This window comes from Apium graveolens, chromosome 9, assembly GCF_009905375.1.
Source record: "Apium graveolens cultivar Ventura chromosome 9, ASM990537v1, whole genome shotgun sequence".
Lineage (NCBI taxonomy): Eukaryota > Viridiplantae > Streptophyta > Magnoliopsida > Apiales > Apiaceae > Apium > Apium graveolens.
In genome coordinates, this window is record NC_133655.1 from 240,357,446 (window position 1) to 240,368,342 (window position 10,897).

The window sequence follows — 10,897 nt, forward strand, 5'->3', positions numbered from 1 at the left end:
AATCCAGGTTGTTTCATACTCAATTTGCGCAGCAATCAGGAGAATCTTTATATGAAGCTTGGGAGCGCTACAAGGAGATGCTTATGAAGTGTCGTCATCATGGAATGCCTGATTGGATGAACATCAATTGTTTTTACAATGGGCTGGGAGCACAGTCCAGACCCATGCTCGATACAGCAGCAGGCGGAGCATTATGGGCAAAAAACTATGAGGAAGCTTATGATCTAATTGAACTGATGGCTGCTAATGAATATCAGTATCCAACCCAGAGATATCCACATGGCAAGGTAGCAGGAGTTCTTGAAGTGGATACAGCTACGGCTATCACTGCTCAACTAAAGGCGTTGTCTATGAAGATCGATTCTCTGACTAACTATGGTGTTAAACAGATAATTAGTGTTTGTGAGCTGTGTGCAGAGCAGGTCCGCATGCGACGGAACAATGCGCTATATCTAGTGACTCAGCTCAGTTTGTGAGCAACTTTCAAAGATCGCAGCAACCAGTTCCAGACACTTATCATCCTGACAACTGGAATCATCCTAACTTCAGCTGGAACAACAATCAGAATGCGATGCAACAGCCATTCCAGCAGTTTGGAAATAAGTTGTTCAACCCTCCTGGTTTTCAGCAACAACTCCAACTTCAACAACAAACTCATATTACAGGTCTATCTTCGAATGAAAAATCTGAATTGGAGGAGTTGAGGCTTATGTGCAAAAACCAGGCTCTTATATGCCAAATCCAGGTTGTTTCTATCAAGACTCTGGAGAACCAAATAGGGTAAATTGCTAATGCCTTATTGAATCGACCACCAGGAATGCTTTCTAGTGATACAAGAGCCAATCCAGGAAAGAGGGAAGTTGAAGAACATGTGAACTCCATCACCTTAAGGTCTGAAAAGGTCGCAAGCCCCCAAATTCAGCAAGACGAAGAGCCTGAAAAATCTCAAGATTCAGAAAATGCAGTTGTGGCTGAAGAAGATGTGCAGAAGGAAGTAGAGGTGGAACCAAGGAAGACTACTGTGGAACACACTCCTCCTGAGGGTAATACAGGGGAGAAACAGATCTATCCTCCACCTCCTTTTCCAAAGAGGCTGCAGAAGAAAAAGTCGGATAAGCAGTTTGAGAAGTTTTTGGAGGTGTTCAAGAAACTTCATATCAACATACCTTTCGCTGAAGCTCTTGAACAGATGCCTAGCTATGCGAGGTTTATGAAAGGTATTCTCTCTCAGAAAGTGAAGCTCGATAACTTAGAGACTGTTGCTCTCACGGAGGAATGCAGTGATGTGCTGCAACAGAAGTTGCCTCCGAAGCTTAAAGATCCTGGAAGCTTCACTATTCCTTGCACCATCGGAAACTTGTCTTTCGACAAGTGTTTATGTGATTTAGGAGCTAGCATCAATCTGATGCCCTTATCTATCTTCAAGAAGCTTGGTCTGCCTGATCCGAAACCAACATACATGTCATTGCAACTAGTTGACCGTTCCATCGCTTATCCACGAGGTATAGTGGAGGATGTCTTGGTCAAGGTGGATAAACTCATCTTTCCTGCTGACTTTGTAATTCTTGATTTCGAGGAAGATAAGAAGATTCCCATTATCTTGGGAAGACCATTCTTGGCTACAGGCCGAACTATGATCGATGTGCAAAAAGGAGAGCTTTCGATGAAGGTTTACGATCAAAAGGTCACTTTTAACGTGTTCAAGGAAATAAAGTTACCCACAGCTAAAGAGGAGTGCTTTAAAGTAGAGTGGGTCGACTCTGTAGTAAATTCAGAGCTTGAGCAATTGCCAGAGTCAGAGACCTTAGAGAGATCCTTAATGGGGAAATCAGTTATTGATTACAAGGAAGGAGCTAAGCAACTGCAGGTTTTGAATGCACCTCCGTGGAAGAGGAAGTTGGATTTACCATGCGATTCTCTTGGGTTAGCAGAGCTGAAAATTTCTCAGGAGCGTTTTGAACCATTTATTCACGAAGCTCCCATACTTGAGCTCAACCGAAATCCAGATCACTTGAGTAATTCATTCTTAGGTGCACCCCATGACAAGGGGTTGGGATATATCTTTGATGTTGTAGAGGGTAGCTAAACGGATCCTCCAGTGCCTACAGAGGGTTCTTCTCATGTGCAGCAGGTAGTTGATAGGACTGGTGTTGGTGATGAGCAGTACAGGCGAGTAATTAGGCGTATGGAGGCCATGCACGACATTCACCGTCATTTTGTTGCAGATTTGACACATGCTTTCGGTACTGTTGGTCAAGACACTGGTGGCGAGGTTGATTGGCCACCTGATCCTCCACCCAACGAGGGTGATTCTCCCGCTAATTAGGTATGCCTGAAATTCTTATTATTACCTTCAATGAGGACATTGAAAATTTTAAGTTTGGGGGTGATAATGTAAGGATTAGTAGTGTGTGTGTGTGTCCATATAGATTCATATAGATTCATGTTGCATATTTAGTTGTAGTTCATTCATATTTTTGTATGATTATTCATTTAGGACATATTTGTTTGTTTTTATGTGATTTCATATAGTTGCATTTGCATGCATATTTAGCATGATCCCTTAAGATGAACTATGATATTTGATAAGTCGATGTTGATATCAGTGTGGTGATGACGAATAGAGGGATGTTCAAGTCTTAATGAATTGATTTGCATGCCAGAAACAAATATTTTCACAAAGTCTTATAGGGTTGCTATTGATCTAGATCATGATCATACTTGTTTGTTGTTGAGATTTAATCACTTGGTTATATTTAGAATTTGTGATATTCTCGTAATGACGTAAAAACACTAATTTTTTTATCTGGAGAAAAACTTGGATTTCATTGCTAGTTGTTGTAAGGCTAGGCGTCAAATGGCTAGTAGCCGGCTTATATTTTTATGAGTAGTCTAGGGTTGAATGAGATGGAGCGAAACGCACTCATTCAGAAATTGTTGAAAAACAAGAAAAAAAAATGAAAAAAGAGAAAAAAAAAAAGAAAGAAAAAAAGTATGTGTTTATGCATAATTGATCAAGAGTGAGCTCTTTAATACTCGAGTTATTAAGTTTTAGGGGATTTCGTGCCTAGTGACCTAAGGCTTTTATAGTCTGGGATCCACTAACCTAACGCTCGCTACATGGGTATTATTGTATAAGTCTTTTGGGACCTCATTTATTGCACGATCAAATAAGCATCTTTGTTATGTGTTCAATAATAGTGTGAATCCTTGTATAACTCTAGTAGAAAGGAGGTGTTGTGAGTCATAATGCGTTTGTTGTCTATTCTGTTTATAAACTTTTGATTGTTTCGATGATAGATAAGTTATGGTTATTGATCTAGTATCGAGAGTATATCTGTTAAGCATCCACACACGTACATTTCTGGTTTGTGAGTTGGTTTGTGGGATTTATTCGAGCTCTGTTTAAAGTCATTGCATTCTTAGAGGCATTGGCTTATTCATTTGGTTATGGTTATTCTGAGGGGATCGATTGCATTATCATTTTGTTGCATTCACGTAGTTGCATTCATGCATTAGGTTTGTTTTGTAGTTTTAAGTCTGTTTATGCTTGAGGACAAACATCGATTCAAGTTTGGGGGTGTGATAAGTGGATTTTATATCCACTTGGAATGCTTTATTACAAGCTTAAATTGGTGTTTTGGACCCAAGTTGTTGGTATTTTGATGTGTTTTTGTGTTATTGCATTTCAGGTATCAGTTAAAGGAAGAAAAGAGCTTTTAAAGGAAATATGATAAAAAGTGATCATATTTGGAAGCCAAGGCCATTATCAAGTTGTATAGAATCTCGTTAGCTTCGCGTGGGCAGTTGAATCGCCTAATTCTGACGAGTAGAACTCAAGTTATGGCCAAAACAAGATTCATTAGAAATTCTCCCAGTCAATAGCTGAGCGCCCGCTCAGCAGAACTGAGCGGCCGTCCAGGAGCTGAGCGCCCGCTCAGGAGAGCTGAGCGGCCGCTCAGGGCGCGGATGGTCGCTGATTTCGCTGAAAAAGGCTTTTTTGAGTGGAATTTGACGATTTTAAGTGTCCAGGTCCACTAGGGGCGTATATAAACTTAAAAAAAAGGGTTTTCATCATCCGGGAAGATTGGAATACCAAGGAGAAGACCTAGAAGCACAAAACAACTCTGAAAAAGAAGATCTTGTTTTCAACTTGTGATTCTTTGAATTAGTTGTAACTTTGGATGCTCGTTTTCGTTCTTGTTGAACCTAGATCTCGTTTATTCGTACTTTAATCATTATTCAGTTTATTAAAACCTTGTTTATACCATGCTTTCATTGGAACCCATGGTGACGATGAGTTCGATTATGGGCTAATCGTTGTCATGGGGTTCTAGCGGATTTACTTATGGATTTCAATAGTTAATTATTTTGATATCTTGGTGTGTGGTGATTGATTGATATCCTAGTCTTGGTTGTGCTTATTCGTCTTTTATGCGTAGCTAACATATAAGATAGCGTGTTAATCTCTATTGAAGCGACAATGAATATAGAGGTTTAGAACTTGCCATGCTAGCATAGGTTCATGTATTTGTTATGCATGATTCGTAGGTAACTCTAACCGTTTTACTTGCCCTATGTAATCATTATGGATAACTTGTGCTTAAATTGTTATGTTGTCAAATTCTATAGACATATAGGGTCTCAATATAATTGGTGCCTATTCAGCTTCCATCTATTTTGTGGATGTCTGGTAGAATGGTACTCGTGCAACGGAAGTTGGCGTTTATCAGTTTCGTGTTATCTGATTAGTGTCCTCACCATCACATGCTAAGGTTAAGAACGAGAAGGCTATTGAATGAAGTAGTAATGAAGTTATAATCCCATGTTTGTCATATATAGTAATTCAACCTCAATTCTCTTAGTTAATGTTATTTAGTATAATCTCTTAGTTTAATCAAAATCCAATTTGTTATTTATCTTAGCATTGAGCGATAACCATACATTGTTGCATAGGTGCATAAATTGAACTTAACCAAAATCAGTCTCTGTGGGAACGAATCTGATTTATATCTTATACTACTTGCGAACGCGTATACTTGCGTGTATTTTAGCGCGTGTTTTCGCCCTAACACCTGCACATCCCAGGCAGGCGCCTGCACAGCTTCTAGAAAAATCATCTTTTTGCTCCTGATTTTGCTGATTTCTTCGCACAACTCCCCGCAACTGGTTCCAAGTACTTCCCTAGGCTTATTATGATGAAATCTCCCTAATTACACAAGTTATACCCTGAAATGGAAAAACACTAGAAAAACGTATCAAATACATAAAATACTTGATTTCAAGACACCAATTCAAGGCATTTAGAAGACGTTCTAAGTGGTATAAAATGCCACTTATCAGCCTCCCAAGAAGCGCTTGGTTTACATCACTAACTTGACGTAGAATTCCGAGATCAAGTTGATAATAAAACGACACTAACCACCTCACGGTTTTTCCTATCTCCATAGTAATGCTTCAAACGTTGTTCATTTACCTTGAATGCCTGGCCTGGATCATTCTCAAAAATATCCCCCGCTCCATATGGAAACACAGTTTTGACAACAAACGGCCCTGACCATCTTGACTTCAACTTTCCAGGAAAAGACGGAGACGGGAGTTGAACAAAAGAACTTGTTGCCCCGGTACAAATGATTTGAGCACTAAACCCCTATCGTGCCACCTCTTAACTTTCTCCTTGTACATTTTTTTGTTCTCATACGCTTGAAGTTGAAACTCGTCGAGTTCATTCAATTAAAGCATCTTTTTCTTACCAGCTGCTTCCAAATCAAGGTTCAGTTTCTTCAAAGCCCAATACGCCTTATGTTCTAGCTCCACAGGCAAATGACATCCTTTACCATAAACCAATTAAAATGGTGACATGCCTAGCGGAGTCTTGAATAATGTTTGATAAGCCCAGACAGCTTCATCCAGCTTTAAAGACCAATCCTTTCTTGATGGACATACAACTTTCTCTAGAATACGCTTGTTCTCTCTATTAGACACCTTAGCTTGACCATTAGTCTGAGGATGGTAGGCTGTAGCAATGCGATGATTCACATTATATCTCTGCATCATAGTAGTGAACTTGTGATTGCAGTAATGCGATCCCTCGTCACTGATTATGACTCTTGGAGTCCCAAATCTTGTGAATATCTACTTGTGAAGAAAATTAAGCATTACCTTCGCATCATTCGTTGGCAAAGCCTTGACTTCCACCCATTTTGACACATAATCGACTGCCAACAAGATATACTGTATGTTGCCTCGAGAAGCACATTGAGAGGCATCTCATCCTTCTTGGACATATTACCGACACGCTGGGAGCAATCACACTTTAAAACAAACTGATACGCATCCTTAAACAATGTAGGCCATAAAAATCTTGTTTGAAGGATACGAGCTGTTGTACGGAATACATCTCCTGATGATGTGGTCCGCTACTTGTCGAAACAAAAACGGCTCATCCCACATGTACCACTTCACCTCGTGAAGAAACTTCTTCCTTTGAGCAGAAGTCAAGTCTGGAGGCATAATGTTGCTCACAAGGTAGTTCACAATATCTGCGAATCATGGTTCTTCTTCTTGCACCCCAAACAATTGCTCATCGGGAAAAGTCTCATTTATCAATGTTTTATCATGTGAAGCTGTACTTGGATCTTCTAACCGAGAGAGATGATCAGCAACCTGATTCTCAATACATTTCCTGTCCTTGATCTCCAGCTCAAAATCTTGTAGTAAAAGAACCCATCGAATCAATCTAGACTTCGAGTCCTTTTTCGAGACGAGATAGTGAATCGCAGCGTGATCAGTGAAGACTGTCACCTTCGTCCCAAGCAAATAAGATCGAAACTTCTCAAAATCGTAAACAATGGCCAATAGTTCTTTCTCAGTTATAGTGTAGTTCAGTTGAGCATCATTGAAGGTCTTACAAGCATAATAGACCACATAAAATATATTATTCTTCCTTTACCCAAGAACCGCTCCTACTGCATTGTCACTCGCATCGCACATCATTTCAAAAGGCTCATTCCAATCAGGTGCGGTGATGACAGGTGTTGTGATCAAACTCTTCTTTAAGCTTTCAAAAGCAGCTCGACACTCATCATCAAACTTGAAAGGGACATCTTTCTCTAATAGATTGCACAATGGTTTAGAGATTTTAGAGAAATCCTTGATGAACCACCGATAAAAACCCGCATGATCAAGAAAATTGCAGATTTCCTTAACAGAAATTGGTGGAGGAAGGTTTTCAATGACTGCCACCTTGGCTTTGTCCACCTCAAGACCTTTACTAGAGACCTTGTGTCCAAGAATGATGCCCTGTTGCACCATAAATTGACATTTCTCCCAGTTGAGAACCAGATTGGTCTCAACACACCTTTTAAAAACTGCGCCAAGATTTTGCAAGCACTCGTCGAAAGAATCCACGAACACTGAAAAATCATCCATGAACACCTCCACATTCTGACCAATCATGTCCGAGAAGATGGCCATCATGCATCTCTGGAATGTGGCAGGTGCACCATATAACCCAAAAGAAACTCTTCTGAAGGCAAAAGTACCAAACGGACAAGTGAAAGTAGTCTTTTCCTGATCTTCTGGAGCAATGCAGATCTGATTATAGCCCGAATAGCCATCCAGAAGACAGTAGCATTCATGCCCAGCCAACCTGTCAAGCATCTGATCAATAAAAGGAAGAGGGAAGTGATCTTTCCTCGTGGCCTTATTCAGCTTCCCGTAATCCATGCAAACTCTCCACCCCGTGACTGTTCGAGTAGGAATGAGCTCATTCTTTTCATTAGCAACCATGGTGATGCCTCATTTCTTTGGCACACACTGAACTGGGCTCACCCAAGAACTGTCAGAAATATGATAGATGATCCCTGCATCTAGCCACTTCAAAATTTCCTTCTTCACAACCTCCTTCATGATCGGATTCAGCCTTCTTTGTTTCAACAGTCGGCTTGCTTGCTTCTTCTAGAAGAATTTAATGCATGCAATAAGAAGGGTTGATTTCTTTTATATCTGCTATAGTCCATCCAATTGCCGATTTGAACTCTCTCAGAATTCTCAAGAGCTTTTCCTCATCACTACCTGAAAGGTCAGATATAATAATAACAGGAAAAGTAGATGCATTACCTAAAAATGCATACCTTAAGTGTTTAGAAAAAGGTTTAAGCTCGAGTGTAGGAGCTTCCTCAATAGATGGCTTGAGACGCCCCTCAACATTTTTGAGTTCTGACAATCCAAGAGATTCAAAAGGCTTATCCAGCCTTCGCTTCCAAGGAGAAGCATTCAAATACTGCAACTGTTCTTCACCTTCATCATCTTCACTATCTGAATTCCCCATCAAAGCTTTCTCTAAGGCATCAGACCTTAGCATTTGATCAAGTTCTAATGTAACCATAGAACCGACCAATTCCACTTTTAAGCACTCATCTTTATCAGTAGGGAATTTCATGGCATTGAAAATATTAAAGGTCACATCTTGATCCAGTACTCGCATAGTGAGCTCACCCTTCTGCACATCAATCAAGGTTCGACAAGTAGCCAAGAATGGTCTTCCCAAGATTATGGGAATCTTTTTATCCTCCTCAAAATCAAGAATTATAAAGTTAGCAGGAAAGATGAGTTTGTCCACCTTGACCAAGACATCCTCCACAATGCCTCATGGATATATGTAATAGAACGATCGGCCAACTGTAAGGACATATATGTAGGCTTTGGATCAGGTAAATACAACTTCTTAAAGATAGACAAATGCATCATATTGATGCTAGCTCCCAAATCACATAAACATTTGTCGAATGACAAGTTTCTGATGGTGCAAGGAATAGTGAAGCTTCCAGGATCTTTAAGCTTCAGAGGCAATTTATGTTGCAGCACAATACTGTATTCCTCTGTAAGAGCAACGGTATCTAAGTCATCAAGCTTCACTTTTCGAGAGAGAATACTTTTCATAAACTTCGCATAGTTAGGCATCTGTTCAAGAGCTTCATCAAAAGGTATGTTGATATGAAGTTTCTTGAACACCTCCAGAAACTTAGCAAATTGCTTATCCAACTTTTGCTTCTGCAGCCTCTTAGAAAAAGGAGGTGGAGGATAGATATGTTTCTCCCCTGTATTACCTTCAGGAGGAGTGTGTTCCGCAGTTTTCTTCCTTGATTCCACTTCTGCTTCCTTCTGCACATCTTCTTCAGCCACGACTTCAGATTCTAGATCTTGAGATTTTTCAGGGCTTGCAACCTTCCCAGACCTCAATGTAATTGCCTTTACTTGCTCTTTTGCTTCCTTCTTGCCTGAAACTTCTGTGTCACTAGGGAGTGTACCAGGTTGTCGATCCAGCAAGGCATTGATAATCTGCCCAATTTGATTCTCTATGGTCTTAATAGAAACCACTTGGCTCTTACACATGAGCCTCAACTCCTCCAATTCAGATTTTTCATTAGATTGACTTGTACTTCCATGCGGTAGTTGTTGCAGTTGGAGTTGTTATCTTGGTGCATATTGCGGTTGTTAAAAACCAGGAGGATTGAATTGTTTTACTGCATACTGCTGATAAGGCTGTTGTACCGCATTTTGATTATTGCTCCAGCTGAAGTTAGGATGATTGCGGTTTTTGGGATGGTAAGTGGCTGGAACTGGTTGCTGCGACCTCTGAAAGTTGCTCACGAACTGAGTTGATTCACTAGATATAGCACACTGCTCCATATCATGCACACCAGCATAAATCTCACAAACACTTGTGATCTGATTAACTCCATAATTAGCCAAAGAATCCACCTTCATCGTTAAAGCCTTAAGCTGAGCAGCTATATCAGTAGCTGCATTTACCTCTAGAATTCCAGCTACCTCGCCTTGAGGTAGTCTCTGAATTGGGTTCTGGTATTCATTAGCAGCCATCAGTTCAATCAACTCATAAGCTTCATCGTAGCTCTTAGCCCACAAGGCTCCATCTGATGCTGCATCGAGCATAGGTCTAGAATGTTCTCCCAAACCATTATAAAAGCAGTTGATAATCATCCAATCGGGCATCTCATAATGAGGACACTTCCTAAGCATCTCCTTATAGCGCTCCCAAGATTCATATAAAGACTCTCCCGATTGCTGCGCAAATTGAGTAAGAGCATTTCTGATTGCAGTTGTCTTTACCATAGGGAAGAATTAAGTAAGAAACTTCTGAGCAAGATCTTTCTAAGTAGTAATGGAACCTGGTGGTAGAGAATGCAACCAACACTTAGTTTTATCCCTCAAAGAGAATGGGAAAAGCCTCAGCTTAACAACATCTTCAGAAACATTGTTGAATTTGAAAGTGTCGCATATCTCGATGAAATCTCTAATGTGCATGTTGGGATCTTCCATTGGAAAACCCCCAAACCGGACTGAGTTCTACACCATCTGAATCGTGCTAGCCTTGATTTCAAAAGTATTATCCACGATGGTTGGTCTGAAAATGCTAGATTGAATGTCATTGATCTTCGGTTGAGAGTAATCCATCAAAACTTTTGAATTCGCTATTGGTTCCCCCATTGCAATAATATATTTTTCTTTAACTTTCTCAACTTCTGCAAGAACTTCTTCAACTACTTCAACTTCTTCCTCCACTTTATCCAGTATTCTCTTGCGAGATCGAGAACACATTAACATAAAAGCTCTCTAGAGTACCCGAAACACAAACAAGCAAACAAGTAAAATATCTGAGTCAGTGAACTTTAAAGACCACTAATGTCAAGCACATAAACTAAAAATTAACACCGAGTCCCCGGCAGCGGCGCCAAAAACTTGTTAGGGGAAAACACGCGCTAAAATTACACGCAAGTATACGCGTTCGCAAGTAGTCTAAGATATAAATCAGATTCATTCCCACAGAGACTGGTTTAGGTTAAGTTCAGATTATGCACTTATGCAACAATGT

General features: G+C 40.2%; 2 non-coding genes across 2 annotated transcripts; one reads left to right on the plus strand and one right to left on the minus strand.

Annotated features, from left to right (window-relative positions):
• On the minus strand, positions 1–106 carry LOC141687774 (small nucleolar RNA R71). Its single transcript, XR_012561257.1, has one exon. It is a non-coding gene; the product is annotated as a small nucleolar RNA R71 (small nucleolar RNA).
• Positions 107–10,015: 9,909 nt separating this feature from the next.
• On the plus strand, positions 10,016–10,122 carry LOC141687694 (small nucleolar RNA R71). The gene has a single exon (XR_012561181.1). It is a non-coding gene; the product is annotated as a small nucleolar RNA R71 (small nucleolar RNA).
• Positions 10,123–10,897: the final 775 nt, after the last annotated feature.